Genomic DNA, 20,176 nt, shown 5'->3' with positions numbered 1-20,176 from the left:
AAATAGAAAAGATACTCTACACACATACACACACACACACTCACACACACACACACACACACACTTTTAAATAAATAAATAAAGGGGCAGCTAGGTGTCTCAGTGGATAGAGCACCAGCCCTGGAGTCAGGAGGACCTGAGTTCAAATCTGGCCTCAGACACTTGACACTTACTAGCTGTGTGACCCTGTGCAAGTCATTTAACCCCAACTGACTCACAAAAAAAATAAAGAAGATACTCACATAGAAGATGGTGTACTTGAAGGGAAGATGGAAAGGCCTAGTTGTCCTTAGGGTACAGTAACAAGGCAGATAGTAATGCATCGTCTTTAGAGGCATTTTTTATGTAAAAAAAAATTATACTTCACTTCACAATCAGACTTCATCAATTCTCTCTCAGAAGGTAGATTACATTTTTCATCACGAGGCCTTTGGAATTGTCTTGGATCTGCTCACTTCACTTTGCATAAATTCATATAAGTCTTCACAGATTTTTCTGAAAGCATTCTGCTCATCATTTCTTTTAGGACACTAGTACTCTATCACAATGATGCCACAACTTTTTCAGCCATTCCTTAATTGATGGGCCTCCCCTCGATTTCTAATTCTTAGCCATCACGAAAAAGAGGTGCTATGAATATTTTTGTACATATAGGTTCTTCTCCTTTTACTTTGATCTTTTTAGGGTCAAACCTAGGAGTAGTATTTCTGGGTCAAAGGCTACGCACAGTTTTATAGCCTTTTAGGCATAGTTCAGTGTCATTTTTGTTGATAAAACCTTATCTGTCTTTTTCTTTTAACCATTTGAGAGTGCCTTTAACTTTGGGGGCAATAACTTTCTTTTCAGTCTTTAGTAGCAGAAGTTGATGAGGAACCAGGAAAGTTGCAACTGCAGAGGTAGTCCTAGAGTCCCTTCTTCACAAGGACTGTTCCCCTGGATAATGGCTACAGAGCCAGGTTGGAAGTAGGACCAGTGGCCTGAGTGGGCACTGCTATTCCTAGGTGCTGTGCTATCTCTACTGGGATCTGCAGAAAAGCGCTAGTCAAGACCTACCTTACTATGAGGCCTCCTATAACTCCTGGAGAGGATTTTGTAGCTTTAGCTACATTGGCTTGCCTTCCCTTTGGAGGAAGTTAGTTGGTGGTTGGCATTAGTGATAGCAAGAATGATGAGGGTCCTGCCTTCCCATGGATTGCTCCCCTGTGTAATAATTTTGGAGAGACTAGAAGCAGAGCCAGAGTCCTGGGTAGTACTGCTATTCCAAGTGTTTTGGGGTTCTGGGATGCCTCTATGGTTTTGAGGTAAAGTGATAGTTGACGGGGCAGCTAGGTGGCCCAGTAGATAAAGCACCAGCCCTGGATTCAGGAGGACTGAGTTCAAATCTGACCTCAGACACTTGATACTTACTAGCTGCGTGACCCTGGGCAAGTCACTTAACCCTCATTGCCCTGCCAAAAAAAAATTTTTAATTAAAAAAATAAAGTGATAGTCGAGGTGGTCTAAAGTCCCTTCCAATTATAAGTAAAAAAAAAATTAAGTAAAACTATGTTCACATTGCCATGTGCTAGAATTGTGGGACACTCTCACTGGAGGTAAGGGAGGAAGACAGAAATATCCCTTTTCCTTCCTTGTTGAAAGTCTAAGAGAGAGTTGCAAATGATGGGCTCCTTTGAGAGGAAACAGGTTTCTGAGTAAGAGGAATGATCGGTTTGTGTACCTCTTTCTTTAAATTTAGACTAGAGTAACAGAAAGAAAAAAAATCCTATTAAAACAAATTGGACAAGCACAAAGATTTTTATTTTTCCTTTCAGGGAACATAAAGAGGACGAAGTAATATTCCCTCTTACATTGTTCAGCAAAAGAAAAAGAACCTCTTGGTCAGATAGATATGGTATAACATATGTTGTATGAACATTTGTAATAATGGGTATTGAATTACGAAAGTTATGCTAACTATTGATTTCCCTGTAAAATGAGTAAAAACTGTGTTGAAACTATTCTCATCTGCTATTTAATGGTTATCTTAGAAAGGGGGAAAAGCTATGGATAACAATTTCTTTAATTGATTGTCTTAGATAACAGTAAGACAATTTTCAACCAGAACCTCAAAATTATTATCTTAAACAATTGAAAACAATATGCAAAGAGAGAAGAAAAGTCTCATTGGGTCTTTTTTCAAAGTACCTCAGTGTGTCCAGAGGACATGGGAGTTACTTTGAAAATGGATTCTCATTCCAGAAAAGGGATTAATTGCTGGAATATTTATTTATTAACAAATTACGTAAGACTTTTTCCAATGTTTCTTATATTGGGATAATAATGATAGCTAGCATTTATATAGCACTTTAAGGTTTGCAGAGGTTTTTTTCTTTTTCTTTTTCTTTCTTTTTTTTTTTTTTTTACAAATATCTCATTTTATTCTCACAACAGTTCTGGGGAAGGCAGGCGCTATTATTATTCCCATTTTGCAGGTGTTGAAATGGAAGCAGAGAAGTTAAATGATTTGCCAGGTCAAACATCAATAAGTGCCTGAGGCCAAATTTGCATCCATGAGATGGATTGGAAAATACATTTTTAAAATCTAGAAAAAGGCCAAACTAATCCAACATCTATCCCCCTCATATTTCAAATCTCCCCTTTCCTTCTGAATGATTTACCATCAAATGGTCAAAAGAATGTAAATGCTATCTGTGCTCTTCGGTCTTCTTGTGGTTTTTTTTCCCCATTTGAGGAATAAATTGGGGATTAACAATGCTTCCTAGATGGCTTCTACAGCTATTATTGATTCCTACGTGAATAATCAGGATTAAGTAGGATATTGTCATTTTTGACAAACCTAGGGAGTTTCTCTGCCATATACCAGGAAGAAAGCAGACATCTCTATTTTTATGTAAAGTCAACCAATTAGTCTAGGTACCCTTCAGCAAGCAGTCACCAACCATTGCTAGGTTGTTTTTTTCACTTATTTAGAATTTTATTTTCCCCCCAATTACATGTAAAACAATTTTAATGTCCATTTTTAAAACTTTGTGTTCTCAATTCTCTTCCTCTCTAACCAATTCAATATGTTATATGTGTGTAGTCATGCAAAACATTTCTGCATTAGTTGAGTTATGAAAGAAAACAGACAAAAAATTAAGAAAAAGAAACTAAAAAAATATGCTTCAATTTGTATTCAGACACCATCAGATCTTTCTCTGAAGATGGATCGCATTTTTCATAAGTCCTTCAGAGTCGTCTTGGATCATCGCATTGCTGAGAATATCCAAGTCATTCATAGCTGATCAGCTTACAATATTGCTGTTACTATGTATATAGTACATAACACTTTGTATCAGCTCATGTAAGTCTTTCCAGGTTTTTCTGAGAGCATCCTATTTACAATTACTATTGCTAATCGAATTTCTCTCCATCCTACTTCCTCCCTATGTCATTTACTCTATTCTCTATCTCATTTTGCCCTTTCACTCTTCAAAGGTGTTTTGCTTCTGACTGCCCCCTTCCCCAGTGTGCCCTCCCTTCTATCACCACCCCTGTTTATCTACTTCTCCTCCTACTTTTCTGCAGGGTAAAATAGATTACCATACCCAACTGAGTATGTATGTTATTCTCTCTTTGATGAGAGTAAGGTTCACTCACTCCCCAGCACCTCCCCCAACTTCCCCTCCACTCCATAAGCTTTTTTTTGCTTCTTTTATATGAGATACTTTACTTCATTCCACCTCTCCTCTTCCCTTTCTCCCAGTGCATTCCTTTCTCTACCCTTAATTTTAGTTTTTAAAAGATATCATCCCTTCATATTCAACTCACATCTGTGCCCTCTGTCAAAATATACTCCATAAACAGTTTAACCTTTTAATATCCCTTATGGTTTCTTTTTCCTGTTTACCTTTTTATATTTCCCTTGAGTCTTGTATTTGAATGTCAAATTTTCTATTCAGCTCAGGTATTTTCATCAAGAGTGCCTGAAAGTCCTCTCTTTCATTGAATGCCCATTTTTCCCCTGAAGGATTATACTCAGTTTTGTTGGGCAGGTGATTCTTGGTTATAATCTCAGTTCCTTTGCCCTCCAAAATATCATATTCCAAGCTCTATGATCCTTTAATGTAGAAGCTGCTAAATTTTGGGTTAGCCTGACTGTGGCTCCATAATACTTGAATTGTTTCTTTCTGGCTGCTTACTGTATCTTCTCCTTGACCTGGGAGCTCTGTAATTTGGCTATAATATTCCTGGGAGGTTTCATTTTAGGATCTCTTTCATGACATGATCAGTGGACTCTTTCAATTTCTATTTTACCTTCTGTTTCTAGAATATCAGGGCAGTGTTCCCTGACAATTTCTTGGAAGATGATGTCTAGGTTTTTGTGTTTTTTTTTTTATCATGGAATTCAGGTAGTCAAATAATTTTCAAATTATCTCTCCTGGATCTATTGTCCAAATCAGTTGTTTTTCCAAAGAGATATTGCACATTGACTTCTATTTTTCAATCTTTTGATTTTGCTTTATTGTTTCTTGATTTCTCACAAAGTAATTAGCTTCTATTTGTTCAATCCTAATGTTTAAGGAGTTATTTTCTTCAGAGAGCTTTTGAACCTCCTTTTCCATTTGGCTAACTTGTTTTTTCAAGGCATTCTTTTCCTCACTGGCTTTTTGTATCTCTTTTACCATTTGGCTTAGTCTGTTTTTGTTTTTATTTTTGTTTTGCAGAGCAATGAGGGTTAAGTGACTTGCTCAGGGTCACACAGCTAGCAAATGTGAAGTGTCTGAGACCAAATGTGAACTCAGGTCCTTCTGAATCCAGGGTTAGTGCTTTATTCACTGCACCACCTAGCTGTCCCTGGTCTGTTTTTTTTTTTTTAAGGTGTTATTTTCTTCAGTATTTTTTTGCCTGTCTCATTTACCAAGCTGTGGACTTTTTTTTTCATGATTTTCTTGCATCATTTTCATTTTTCTTTCTATTTTTCCTCTATTTTTCCTCTATTTTTCTTACAATACTTTCAAAGTCCTTTTTGAGCCCTTTTATGGCCTGAGGCCAATTCATATTTTTCTTGAAAGCTTTGTATGTAGTAACTTTGACTTTTTTATCTTCTTCTGAGGGCATATTTGATCTTCCTTGTCACCATAGAAACTTTCTATGGTCAGCTTTTTTTTCTACTTGCTCATTTTCCCAGCCTATTTCTTGACTTTTAACTCTTTGTTAAAGTGTGGCACTGCTTCCAAGGTGGAGGGCACAGTATCCTAAGTTTTAGGGGGTTTGTTCAGCTGTTTTCAGAGATTCTTCTAGGAATTTTTAAGTTTTTAGTCCTGCTAAGATGGTATGATTTAAAAAGAGAGATATGTTTACTACTCTCCTGGTCTATGTTCTTGTCTGAAAGCAATCACAGGCCTTCTTTTCTGCCCTGGACCTATGAACAGAGTCCCACTCCACTGTGGCTGCAAGCTCTTATGTGTTTGTGCTCCTCCACTGCCTGGGACCACCACCAAAGACTGTGACCTGGATCTGAGTATGGGCAAAACAACAGAGTCTTGCCTCAGTGCTAGCAAAGAGATCCCTATAAACTCCTTCTAGACAATTTTTCTACCCCCTTGCTGTCTGTGGGCTGAGTTACAGAAGCAGTTCCTGCTGGTGCTGATTCAGTGGCTCTAAAAAGGCATGCTCCTGGTTTGCTGGGGCTGGGGCTGGGTCTGTGCTGGGGCTGGATATGCGCTGGTGCCACCTGAGCTGGGCCATGCTCCACTCTTACCCTGGTACAACAGACCCTTCCTGCCAACCTCCTAAGTTGTCTTTGTCTGGAAAATTATTTCACCCTGTCTTTTTGTGGTTTCTGCTTCTCCAGGAATTGTCTTTTTTTTTTTTGAGGCAACTGGGGTTAAGTGACTTGCCCAGGGTCACACAGCTAATAAGTGTCAAGTGTCTGAGACTGGATTTGAACTCAGGTCCTCCTGACTCCAGGGCCGGTGCTCTATCCACTGCGCCACCTAGCTGCCCCTCCGGGAATTTTCTTATGGCATTATTTAAAGGTATTTGGAGGCGTCTTGGGAAGAACTCAGTCAAGTCACTGTCTCTCATTTGCCATCTTGGTTCCTCCCATACAACTGCCCAACTACTGCTTTTTTTTCCCTCTATGACTAGATGCCATCTCTCCTGCTACCATTTAAGAGATCCACATCAGACTTTTTCTTAGAGCAAAAGAGGCTACTCCCTCCTGAGATAATCTAGTTCTCCACTCAATAGGATATTTCTCAGACCAATTACTTTACCACAAATATTTTATTTTCTCCCCTTGCTTCTTTGGTTCAAAATCTTCTTCCCTCCAACCTCCTAATTCAGTTGAAAACTCATGTGTACTTCTTCAAATCCCTTTTCTTCTTTTCTCCCTCTTTAAAGCACTTCTTCAGTTTTATTAAAGAATATAGATTCTCCCTGACAACCTCAAAAATAAAGCTCTGTTCTTCTAGCCCTTTCCACTTTCTTATCTAGGGTGGAGATCAAATTATACTTTGTATTATTTGGTACTAGCAAGAAGGTAAACATGGTACTTTCTGGCAGGTTACCACAAAAATTGTCCTGGCCCTCACTATTTGCTTGAAAAAGATTGAGTTCTTTGTCATCTTTGTTAATCTCTTGGTCAAATGTTGTGGACAATAACTGCAGCACACTGCCAGTTGTAAGATTCTAAGGGCAAGATGTGAGATGTGAGAGACTGGAATTTTACTAGATTTACCCACCTCATTTAGCAAAACATCTAACTTTAATACCATGGACATTACTCTTTCTGTTCTGAATGAGGGTGGGGGAGAAATGAAACTGAATATATTCCATAGAAAGACATAATCAGACAAGAAACTGGCTTTCAATCAATGTACGTATTATGTGCCAGACATGATACTGCACTAGGTACTAGGAATATGGAGATTAAAATGAAAAAGTCTCTGTTCTCAAGGAGCTTACATTGTAATGTGGGAGACAGTATTACAAATATAAGTATACACAGAATAAATGGAAGTCCAATCAGCAAGTATCGTTAAACAGTCTCTGCTTTCACTGAAACTATATTCTAATGTGGAAGATCATATGTATATATGATACATATATACATACATACACATGTAACAGTGATTACTACTCTAGCCTCTGTTGCATGAAGGTCAGGTATGTTATATTTTACCCCTCTCCCAGGGTTCTCCAGTACCTAAAAGTGTCTAGTCTTTCTGCTGTTGGCTGCAGCACCTACTGATGCCATTCTCTCAACTTATATGGGATCCCCTGTACCCTGATTTCATTAACTACTTAATAGATTAGCTTTTAGAATGGAATATTTACTTCAAGGGTATAATAAAAACTATACAAACATATTCCCCACCACATGGACATTAATCTCCCCCCATATCATCTCAGCCTCAAGAGAAGGGAGGGGTGTTAGATTCACAGCTTATCTGTTCCTACCTAGCACAGCCACAAGCTCCAAGTCCAACACACTGCCTTGGGCTTGACTCCCAAGTATCCTGGCTTCTCTGGCCTCTTTCCTGGGACTGACTGCACATTCCACCTGGAATCTGACCTCCAAGGATGCCATGGCTTGGTTCTTAATCCACTAGGGTTTCCACTTCATATACCTGAAACTGAAAAGGACAAGTGAAACAAAACAAATACAACCCTATTTTTCAAGGTCATGGGCCCTAAAGGGTTTCCCCCTTTAGGGGAGAGGAAATTAACCCTCCCCCCTCACTGGTTCAGTTCATTGCACCTGTACTGAAAACTTCACACACTCTGGACACCATGTGGGAAAAAGAGAGTGAGTGTCCCACACTGACAGATTCTAAAGAAACAGCCTATTCTAGCTACATGGTCAACAGAAAGAGGCTCTCCCACTCATTTGGTAGGGAAAAGATGTCTTTTCCAGAGCTTGGTGTCTCCACATTAGGTAATCTAGACTTGCTCCCAGGTCTCCATTACATGCAAAATAAATATAATTTTACTTAACAAGCATTTATTAAGCACCTATTATGGGACAGACACTTCTACACTTGGTGCTGGGAATGCAAAAGCAAAAAGTAATTCGGCCTTCCTCTTAAGGAGCTTACATTCTAATGTGGAAAACAGTTTGTATATATATATATATATATACATATATATATATACATACATATATATACATATATATATAAGTATGTGCAGAATAAATACAAGTTAAGTCAGAAATCCTTTATTAAACACCTACTATGTGTCAGGTACTGTGCTAAGAATACAAAGAAAGGCAAAAAATAGCCCTCAAGGAGCTTACCATCTAATGGGAGAGATAGCATGTAAACAACAATCTACAAACAAGATCTATACAGGGTAAATTGGAGAATATCACAGAAGAAAAACACTGACATTAAGGGGGACTGTGAAAGGCTTTTTATAGGAGGTGGGATTTTAGCAGAGAATCGAAGGAAGCAAGGAAAACCAGGAGGCAGAGACAGGTAGGGTATTGTAGAGATGGGAGACAGCTGGTGAAAATGCATGGAGTAGGAGCACCTTATACCAGAAACAGTGAGAAGCCCATTGTTATTGTATCAAAGAATAAATGGAGAAGACAAAGGAGTAAGAAGACAGAAAAGATAAGAATGGGCCAAGTTGTAAAGAGACCTTTAAAAGATGGAAGATTTTTACATTTTATCCTAGAGTTAACAGGGATCCCCATGAGTTTATTGAATAGAGAGGGGGGTCAGCTCTACACTTTGGGAACATCACTTTGATAGCTGAGTGAAAGATAGACTGGAGTAGGAAGAGACTTGAGGCATCAAGACTAATCAACAGGTTGTTTCAGTGGTCCAGTGGTGATAGTTCCAGAGGAGAGAAAGGGTTGTATATGAGAAATATTGTGAAGGTCAAATCAATAGGACTTGGAAGATAAATGGATATAGAGGGTGAGAAAAAGTGAAGAGTTGAGGATGACACCTAAATTATGACCCTAGGTGACTGAGACAGTGGTGGTGCCATTGATAGTAATAGAAAAGCTTAAGAAGAAGGGGAAAAAATGAATTTAGGTGTTTTTTTTTTAGTGAGGCAATTGGGGTTAAGTGACTTGCCCAGGGTCACACAGCTAGTAAGTGTTAAGTGTCTGAGGCTGGATTTGAACTCGGGTACTCCTGACTCCAGGGGCAGTGCTCTATCCACTGCACCACCTAGCTGCCCATGAATTTAGTTTTGGACGTGTTGAAGTTAACATATCTCCAGGACATCTTCTCTGAGATATCTAATAATTGAAACTGTGACCAGAGGTCAGGAAAGAGGTTAGGGTTGTGTAAAAAGACCTGAGAATCATCTACATAGAGATGACCGTTGAATCCATGGGATTTGATGAGATCACTAAGCAAAATAGTATAGAGGAAGAAGAGAAAATTACCTTGGACAGAGCCTTGGTACCCATGGTTAATGGGAAGATCCAGGAAATAAGACTGAGAAGAAACAAGTAGGAGAAAAACCAGTTTGGAGTAAAACCTAGAAAGAAAGAAAACCTAGAGAGAAGAGAATATCAGGAAGAATGTAATAGTTTTAAAAGATCAAGAAGGATGAAAATTGAGAAAAGATTATTAGATTTGGTAATAAAAACAATCGTAAATTTGGAGATGCATGTTTCAGTTGCATGAAAGGTTGAAAGGTAGATTGCAGAAAGTTAAGAGAATGAAAAGAACTAAAGATACCATTGTAGATAAAGGACTATACCTACCAAGGGTGAATGAATAAAGTAAGGTTTTTTGAGACTGGGAGAGACATAGACATGTGTGAAGAATTAATTGTGATTTGATGTTTTTATGACCCCATCTTTTGGCTAAAATTAAAAGCCTCTGCTCGCACTGGCTGGGGCTCAGGGACTGCACCTCCACACCAGCATGGTGCTCCACCCACCGGCTGTAGCTGTCGCCATGGTACTGGCAGCTCACGTCATCACCAGGAACCAACACCTACATGGGCCTGGCAAAATTATAATGACTGGAAGCCCAGTGAGGGCAGTCATGTGACTGTCAATCAGGGCTGCCATACAATTAGCTTAGGACTGTGTGTGTGTGTGTGTGTGTGTGTGTGTGTGTGTGTGTGTGTGTATGGCCTGGGGTTTCCTGTGAAGGAGAAGGGAGGAGATTTGACATTCTGGCATGTGAGCTGGAGAGAGAGACTGGGCACAGCCATTTTGCTCTTTGGGAATAGCTGCATCTAGTTGGTGTGTTTTTTCAGGTCATATTATTTTCCTTCCCCTTTTCCCCATTTCCACTTTTCCCTTATCCCTAGTTCTACTAATCTTACTTGTGTTTTAAATTCATTCTTGTTAATAAACTCTGTTTTGTTTCATTTTTGAAAGAGGCTGATAATCTCCTTCTTTACCTCAATATTACAGCAACCTGCCTAACACTCCCCAATTAAAATTTGGCCCTTACACATGTTTGTAGGCATCAGGGAAGCAGCCAATAGACAGGAATTGAAGATTAGTAGAGGAGGCAGAGCCAAGATGGCTCAGGAAAGGCAGTGACTAGCCTGAGCTCTCCCCAAGACCTGTCTAAATACCTTCAAATAATTCCATAAGACAATTACTGGAGCAGCAGAATCCACAAAAGAACAGGGTGAAATAATTTTCCAGACAAAGACAACTTAGAAGGTCATCAGGAAAGGTGTGTTGCACCAGGGTGAGAGTGGAGAATAGACCAGCTTAGACCATACAAGCATAGACCCAGCCCCAGCCCAGCCCCAGCCCAGCCCCATCAAACCAGGAGCAAGCCTTGGGAGCCACAACATCAGCAGCAGCTGCAACTATTTCTGGAACTCAGCCCATGAGGGTAAGGGGGTTGAACAATTGGCCAGGAGATTACAGAGGACTTTTTGCTAACACTGAGGCAGGACTCTGTTGTTTTGCTCATACTCAGGTGCAGGTTAGAGATTTGGGTGGCTATCCCAGGGTGATGAGGAGCACTGGCACATGGGAGCTTGGCTGCCACAGTGGAGTGGGACTTTTCTTATACTTTCAGGGCAGAAAAGCAAGCTTGTGGTTACTTGCAGAACAAAGCACAGGCCAGGAGGGTAGTAAACGTACATCTTCTTAAATCATAAGAAGAATCAAGCCTATCACAGTTGATCAACACACCATGTTATTGCTACTGTGTACAATGTTCTCCTGGTTCTGCTCATCTCACTTAGCATCAGTTCATGTAAGTCCTTCCAGGTTTCTCTGATACATGCCTGCTCATTGTTTCTTAAAGCACAATAGTATTCCATTACATTCATATACCACAACTTGTTCAGCCATTCCCCCATTGATGGGCATCCCCATAATTTCCAATTCCTTGCCACCACAAAAAGAACAGCTATAAATATTTTTGGACATGTGGGTCCTTTTTTGTTTTTTATGATCCCTTTGGGGAAAAGACCTAATAATGGTATTTCTGGGTCAAAGGGTATACACAGTCTTATAGTCCTTTGGGAATAGTCCCAAATTACTCTCTAGAATGGTTGGATCAGTTCACAGTTCCACCAACAATGCATTCATGTTACAATTTTTCCACAGCTCCAACATTTATTTTTTTCCTTTTTTGTCATATCAGCCAATCTGATACTTGTGAGGTGGTACCTCAGAGTAGTTTTAATGAAGCAATACTAACTTTTTTACCTGTTTAGAATTTTATTTTCCAAATTACATGTAAAAACAAATTTTGACATTAATTTTTGAAAACTTTGTGTTCCAACTTCTCTTCCTCCCTTCCTTCCCACCCCCCAAACCCAAGATCTCAATCAATTCAACATGTGTAGTCATGGAAAACATCACATTAGCTAGGTTGTGAGAGAAAACAGATAAAACAAAAACCAAAAAACTTTAGATTAAGGAATTGTGGGGGGGAAAATGTGTTTCAATCTGTTTTCAGATACCATCAATTCTTTCTCTGTGGATGGATTGCAATTTTCATAAGTCCTTCACAGTTATATTGGATCATTACATTGCTGAAAATAACCATGTCCTTCCTAGCAGATCATTTTGCACTACTGCTGTTATTTTGTATACAGTACATTTCACTCTGCTTCAGTTCCTGTAGGTCTTTCCAGGTTTTTCTGTTAGCATTCTGTTCATCATAATTTTTATATAGTACCTTAAACTTGACAAAGAATTTTCTTCACAATAGCCCAGCAAAATAGGTACCATGCATTTCTGAGAACAATACCTTCTTAATGGCTGGCAAGGTGTGGTTACGATCTAATCAACTTTAAGTAGGCTAATCAGCAAAGTCAATCATTCTCACTTAATTTAATCAGTTTAGATTAATCTCCAGGTGGGCCTTTGAGTAGCTGCCAAATCCCATGATTTTCTCACAAAATAGAATCCTAGGATTCTATGTACAGGAATTTGTTTCAATAACTGGATTTATCTTGTGTCTTCTGTTCTCTTATTCTTCTCAGGAGCTAAATATTTTGAACACAACTTGAGACCACCTTCAAGTCCAGTGAACCAATGGATTTGGATGACACTAACCAATCAGTTTGAAGCAGTGTGTAAGGACTTCCTATGCTCCAGACCTATAAAAGCTTCCACATTCAGTTTGCTAGCAGTTTGTGGTTGAAGCAGGCTCATGGTGGAGGACTTGAGGAAGAACTTGACCAGGCTGGAACTCTAGACTAGATAGGCCTTTTCTTAACTTTCTGAACTCTATGCGTTCTCTTTTTTCTAATACCTAGTATGCTTAATGCCCAAAGACCAGTGCTAAAGCTTCTAATTTAAGGCGACCACACATTAAATTTTAAACATCAAAATTTTTAAATCTGAAAAGGTCTTACTTGTTCTTGTCTATCCAAATTATTTAAAAGTTAAACAAACTGAAGCACAGAAAGATTAAATGACTAGACCAAAGTCACATAGATAGTAAGAGGCAGAACCAGTATTGGAACCCTAGTGTTCTGACTTCCAGTTCATTCCTCTTTTCACTGAACAATAACACAAAGGTGCCTTTTAAAATACTGGATTGTTTTTAGTCAAAAAGGTGGCTAGAGAGCCAATCATATGTATTTTTAAATTTTAATTAAATGCTTTTTACCATAAGGATAGGAAGAAAGTTTAATTTCAAACTGTAGGATTCTGCCACTGAAGAAAGTTTGAGAACCACTGTCTTAAAGACATTTATACTTCAGAAATATGAAATCAGATTTTTCTGGTGTCAGAGACTTGAATTCATATGTGGCACAATGAAAACAACAATGTACTTGGTTGGGGAGGGGGGACCCCTAACAACGACTGGCAAACCTGAATTTGGATTTTGGATTTTGGATTTTGACTTTGCAACCTACAAATAGGGATAGTGATAATTGCTCTACTTATAGTATTACCTAAAATATCAAATGAGATGAGAGGTAGTAGTAATTTGAAAAGAAAAAACTTATTTTCCCAGTTCATAAGATGCTTTACAACCAAAATGATGTAGAAAAGAAGTTTCAAAAACAGTCCTGCAGTGCTCAACATTTCTGAGTGCTACCCAAACCAGAGTAAAATGTAATTTTAATAGATTTATTTATACATTTAAATAAATAAAATATAATAAAAAAGATGTTAATATGTGGTTTTCTAAGTTAATATGTTGCCCTCAGGGCTCCTTATGAGTGGTTTTGCGACCTCTTTTTATTTGAGTTTGACACCACTAGTGTAGTGGGCTAAGTGGGGTTTCAAGTAACTAAAGGTTCCTCTTAGGCACTATGACCATAACCAGTTATTCCCTTACCAAATCTTCATTCCTCTTCCAACATTTTAATCACAACCTTAAACAATAGAAGGAACACCATCTGTGTCTTCAGTTTTTATTCAGAACTTTAAAACAGATTTCTTCTGTTCCAAAAGCATAGAATTTTAGTCCCTGACGAGACTTTAGTGATCCAACCCTTGTAAAGGGGAAACTTAGACCCATAAAGGTGAAATGACTTGCTCAACATCACATGGATAGCTAGAATGAAGACTAGACTCCAAATTTCATGAATCAGAATCCACTTCTTTTTTTTCAAATACTCCATGAAGATATTTCTTTTCTTCCACAGTGTGACACAGCAGAAGGCAGTAATACATGTATCCACTAAATTTTGGAAAGATCTCTGTCAAATCCTGGATAGATACACCAGGAGTGTGTGTGTATCTGGATCCGATGTGTCAAGTCTACATTTATCCACGCTCAAACCACTCCTATATACCAAATGGTGATTCTTATACATCCGTATTGCCCATTTTATAGTGGTCACTTTACATGGGCTACCAAAGATTTCTGAGAATTTTGGACAAGCATTGTACATGGGTTTAAGATCACATCAAATGAAGATAATACTTGGCTCATTATCTTCAAATGTGTATTGAATGGCAGCCTACTAGTTGCTAGAGACTTTAGAAAATTTTAGCTAGAAACAATCTCTGACCTCAAGGAACTTACATTCTGAGAATTTAGTAAGACAGAGTGGAAAAGAAATCTTCCAAATGGTAATACTTTTCAGAAAGATATCTATAAAAACATGGTGCTCTCAGGTGAGGGGTGTGTGTGTGTGTGTGTGTGTGTGTGTGTGTGTGTGTGTGAGAATAAATATCAATAGGTATCAATTATTTTCCCACCTGCCCAGTAGGTGTCAGTGTAAGACAATGCTATCAGATATGGTCAAAATTTAATTAGGAAACAAAAATAAAGGAAAACAATTGCAAAAAGAAGTGTACTCCTTTTGGTTATTTAAATAATAAGCTGTCCTTAATAAAGAAAACATTTGGAATGGAAAAGAGTTCTGAACTTGAAGTAAAGAAAGATCTTATTTCTGATAGTAACTTTGTGACTGTAAGGAAGTCATTTCACCTGAGTCTCAGTTTTTCCATCTGAGAAGTGGAGTCATAATACTTGCATTATTTTACTGGGCTGTCATGAGGTAATTATTTTGTAAGCCTTACAGAGCAATATGAATGTGAATTATTATTATTATTATTTATCATAATGACCTACTTACTGAACAATTAAATGTAGAAGACAAACAGAACCAGCACTAAGGGTAAGCTAAGGAGATGATACAAGCAACAGTGCTGGCACAAGACACAGAGAGGCAAAAGTAGGTACGTTTAAAAAATATTACTTTTCACAAATTCACCTGGACCTATCTCTTGTTTTTCTTTCTTTTCTTTATTTCTTTCTTTCTTTTTTTTTGTTTGTTTGTTTTATTTTGGGTTTTTTTTTGCAATGAGAGTTAAGTGACTTCTCCAGGGTCACACAGCTAGTAAGTATGTCAAGTATCTAAGGTAGGATTTGAACTCAGATACTCCTGAATCTAGGGCTGATGCTTTATCCACTGTAATGCCTAGCCCTGGGCCTATCTCTTCTTGAATGAATACTCACTGTATAGGTAGTTTTTTGTTGTGTTGTGTTTTGGTTTGGTTTGGGGATTTTTGTGGAGTTTTGGGGGGGTTTTGGTTTGTTTTTTGTTTTTTGCTTTAAAAGACAGTGTTAATTAATGCTTTCATTCTACAGATTAGCATTTCCCACCATGGACAAAAAGATTCACAATGCATTTTTTTCAGCATATGTTTAATAATTCCATCTTTCTGACATTCAACTGTACTCATGGTCTTATGTCTTAGATTCATCTTCATAAACATCCATCTTTTAAAAAAATGGCTCTTCTCTTCTGTGGTGGCTTTGAGGTCAAAATGAAGTTGAATCCTTTTGTGACATCTGACCAGAGCAGGAACTGCAAGAGGCATTTCAATGCCCCTTCCCACATACGGAGGAAAATTATATCTTCTTCTCTTTTGAAGGAGCTGAGTCAGAAGTGCAATGTCTGCTCCATGCCCATTTGAAAAGATGAAGTCCAGGTAGTTCGAGGACACTACAAAGGATAGCAGATTGGCAAGGTAGTCCAGGTTTACAGAAAGAAGTATGTGATCTATGTTGAGCGTGTGCAGCGGGAGAAGGCTAATGGCACAACTGTCCATGTGGGGATTCATCCCAGCAAAGTGGTTAGCACAAGGCTAAAACTGAAAAAATATCACAAAAAGATCCTTGAACAGAGAGCCAAATCTCGCCAAGTAGGAAAGGAAAATGGTAAATATAAGGAAGAAACAATTGAGAAAATGAAAGGGTAAAAATTACATGTCTGTAATTAAATTGCTGGAATGGAAAAAAAATGTCCCCACTCTGCCTTATTGGTTCATGACTGAGGCATTTATTAACATGATATGCTCCTTTTTTCTTTCCTGAATCCTGATGTCAAGGTGAAGTGGGGCCTTGGCCAATTCATTCCAATAAACATTTGTTCTGAATCAAATGGAATTTCTAAAATTATTCTTTCTCTCTTTCCCAGCCTTCTAATTTTATCAATTCTCCCCTTGCTCCTAATTCTTTCCCCAGATAGGGCCATATAAGCAAGCATTGGTGGATAAAGAGAAGAAATGAAGGGTAGAGGCCAGTGGGGACCTTTCTAGACCCTTCTAGTGCTGCCAATGAAGAGCAACATAACTAACTGGTTGCTGTATTCTCCATAATCAAATCTCTCCATTAGAGAAGATGCCAAGAAACAAGGTCAATTCAACCTCAACTGGGTCCAGGAATGGGACCAGGGGATCAGGTGTTTCTACTAAAGTAGCCATGGCCACTTGGAATGGATGATCTGGATGAATACTTGTAACCACAACCTGGATACAAGCAGCAGTTGTAAGCTCTCCATTGTGAGCTCTCCATTCATCCTCTCTCTCTCTCTCTCTCTCTCTCTCAATCTCAATCTCTCCCAGTTTAAGCATATGCTACTCCCCAGCTCATGTCAGTGGCAGGTATCCAAAAGAGAGATGGAACTGTGTTTAAGGAATATCCTATTGCAAAGATAGGATATACTCTATCTTTTGACTTGTTGGTCCTATAAGATATACTCCCAGAGATTGTCTCCCACATCTTTTAGTTACATTCACCCCACTTGGGACACCACTGATCTACTCTATCCCATACCTGAGCAAGAATCTTCTCTACAATATATCTAACTAAAAACCTGTAACAAAGGGGAATCCGCTACTTTCCAAGGCAACATATTCCACATTCATATAGCTCTTCATAATTTTTCATTATATCAAACCTAAGTTTGCCTTTTCTATTTGCAATTTCTACTACTCCTAGTTTTGCTCTTTGGGACCAAGGAAAATAAATCATTTTATTCCATCTTATACATGCTAACCCATCAAAAATATGTAGACAGATGTCATGCCCACTCTGTCTTCTCTTCTCCAGGCTAAACATCCTAGGTTACTTCTATGGATCCCCCAATTGTGTGATCCATTATACTAATTAGGCATTCTTCCTATTTTAGAGATATTCTCTATGATATGAAATCTAGCTTAGTGAGTACACACACTAGTGCGTACATGCACGTACACACACACACACACACACACATTTCCCCAGCTATATTGAAAGTTCTTAGAAGACAGGGACATTGTACCTCCCTGCAGTGTTCATATGGGGCCTTCCACATGTCAGACACTCCATAAATACTTGCTGATTTATTCTAATTCCTTTTTGGTCTTCCTGACAATCTCTTTACTCTGCCAGGATATTTAAATTATTGTGGGAAAGCGAATCTTTCTCTTTTATGCCTTTCATTCCCATTTGATATATATTCCTGAATACTGTGAGCCAATTCCAAATTCTGAGCCTATCTGCTAAGCCACTCCATTGTCCTATTCTCTCTTTTCAATAAGTCACTCAGTCAATAAGCATTTATTAAGTGCCTACTATGTGCCAGACACTGTACTGAAGATACAAAGAAAGGCAAATTATAATCCCTGTTGGCTAAGAGCTCAGAGTTCAATGCGGGGGAGGGGGGGAGGGGAAGGGAATGACATGCAAATAATTGTACACACAAGATTATGCTCTCCTTTCCTTGGTTACCTAGCAGTTTTGCAATGTCTTTCTTCTTGCATCTCTTTTCTATATACATCTAGGAAATCTTCCTCTTTGGGGTAAAAAATCAATTACCCGGGGGCAGCTAGATGGCGCAGTGGATAAAGCACCGGCCCTGGATTCAGGAGGGCCTGAGTTCAAATCCGGCCTCAGACACTTTACACTTACTAGCTGTGTGACCCTGGGCAAGTCACTTAACCCTCATTGCCCCACAAAAACAAAACAAAACAAAACAAAAAAACAAAAAAATCAATTACCCTCTTTCCCTACTCTGCTTTTTTTTTTTTTTCTGGGAAGGCTTGAGACACAACAACAGTATTGCAGTCTTCCCCAAAGGAGAAGAAATGTTCAAGGGGAGAGAATGAAGAAATAAAGGCAACTCTGAAAGAAAATTAGCTTTTTTTTTTCTGTGACTTAACCATTATATCTTCAGATGCTGTTTTTTTTAATGCCCTTATTGTCTTGATTGTGTTATTTAGAGTATAAATTGTTAGTTTTTTAAAAAATATGCATATATTTTTTATTATCGCCAATATATTTGTCAGAGTTTCATCAGTGATGACATTTGTGTGGTTCATTTTCTTTTTTTTAAATTTTCATTTAATTTAGAATTTTCCCAAGTTACATGTAAAAAATGAAAAACAATTTTTTTTCACATTGATTTTTTAAAACTTTGTGTTCTAAACTTTCTTCCTCCCTCCCTCCTCAACCCTCCCTATGAAATCAAGCAATTCAATATAAATCATACACGTGCAGTTATGCAAAACATCTTCACATTAGTTAGGTTGTGAAAGAAAATAGACAAATTAACTTTAGAAAGATGAGCTAACAAATAAAACTATACTTCAATCTGTAGTCAGATACCATCAGTTCTTCCTCTGTTGATGGTTTGCATTTTTCATATGTCCTTCTAATATCATCATGCTCATCGTTTCTTTCAGTTACTATTACTAACTGTATTACCCTCCATCTTATTTCCTCCCCTTGATATTTACTCTATTTTCTATCTTCCTACACCCTATACCTCCTTGAAAGTGTTTTTCTTTTTATTGCCCCCTCCCCCAATCTGCCATTCCTTCCTTCCCCTCTCCCCCCCCATCTCCTTCCCATCCCACTTTCCCTCAGGGCAAAATATATTACTATACCCACTTGAGTATGTATGTTATTTCCTCTCTGAGCCAAATCTGATGAGAGTAAGGTTCACTCACTCCTCCACTCCTTCCTCATATTCCCCTCCACTCCATAGGCTTTTTCTTGCTTCTTTTATGTGAGCTTCTTTTCCCCAGTCCACCTCTCCCTTTCTCTTTCTTCCAGTGTATTCCTCTTACCCCTTAACTTTATTTTAAAGATGTCATCATGGGTCAGCTATGTGACACAGTGGACAAAACACTAACCCTGGGACCCAGGAGGCCCCCAGCCCAAATCCAGCCCCAGACATAAGCCCACCCCATCCTGCTTGCCCCACATAAGAATAAGGATAAATGAAAAATAAATGCTTTACAGATATCATTCCTTCATATTCAATTCATACCTGTGCCTTCTAAGTATATTCCTTTCAGCTGCCCTAATACTTAGAAAGTTCTTATGAGTTAAAACTATTATCTTCCTGTATAGGAATGTAAACAGTTTAATCTTTTAATATCCCTCATGATTTCCTTTTCCTGTTTACCTTTTTATGCTTCTCCAGGGTCTTGTATTTGAAAGTCAAATGTTCTATTCATTTCAGGTCTTTTCATCACAAATGGCTGAAAGTCCTCTTTTTCATTGAAGTCCCATTTTTTCCTCTGAAGGATTATAATTAGTTTTGCTGGGTGTGTGATTCTTGGCTGTAGTCCCAGTTCCTTTGCCCTCCAGAATATCATATTCTATGCCCTCTGGTCCTTTAATGTAGATGCTGCTAGATCTTGTGTTATCCTTACTGTCGCTCCACAATATTTGAATTCCATTTTTCTAGCTGCTTCCAATATTTTCTCCTTGACCTGTGATCTCAGAAATTTCATTATAATATTCCTGGAAGTTTTCCTTTTGGGATCTCTTTCAGGAGGTGATTGGCAGATTCTTTCAATTTCTATTTTACCTTCTGCTTCTAGAACATCAGGGCAATTTTCCCTGACAATCTCTTGGAACATGGTGTCTAAACTCTTATTTTGGTCATGCTTTTCAGGTAGTCCAATGATTTTCAAATTATCTCTCCTGGATCTATTTTCCAGGTTAGCAGTTTTTCCAAAGAGATATTTCACATTGCCCTCTATTTTTTTTTA

General features: G+C 38.3%; 1 pseudogene; it reads left to right on the top strand.

The window, feature by feature from the left end:
- Window positions 1-15,673: 15,673 nt before the first annotated feature.
- LOC122728835 lies at window positions 15,674-16,111 on the top strand (annotated as a pseudogene).
- Window positions 16,112-20,176: the final 4,065 nt, after the last annotated feature.

Source organism: Dromiciops gliroides, chromosome 5 (genome assembly GCF_019393635.1).
Source record: "Dromiciops gliroides isolate mDroGli1 chromosome 5, mDroGli1.pri, whole genome shotgun sequence".
NCBI lineage: Eukaryota > Metazoa > Chordata > Mammalia > Microbiotheria > Microbiotheriidae > Dromiciops > Dromiciops gliroides.
The sequence above is the reverse complement of the archived record's forward strand: the minus strand, read 5'-3'. Positions and strand labels throughout refer to the sequence as shown.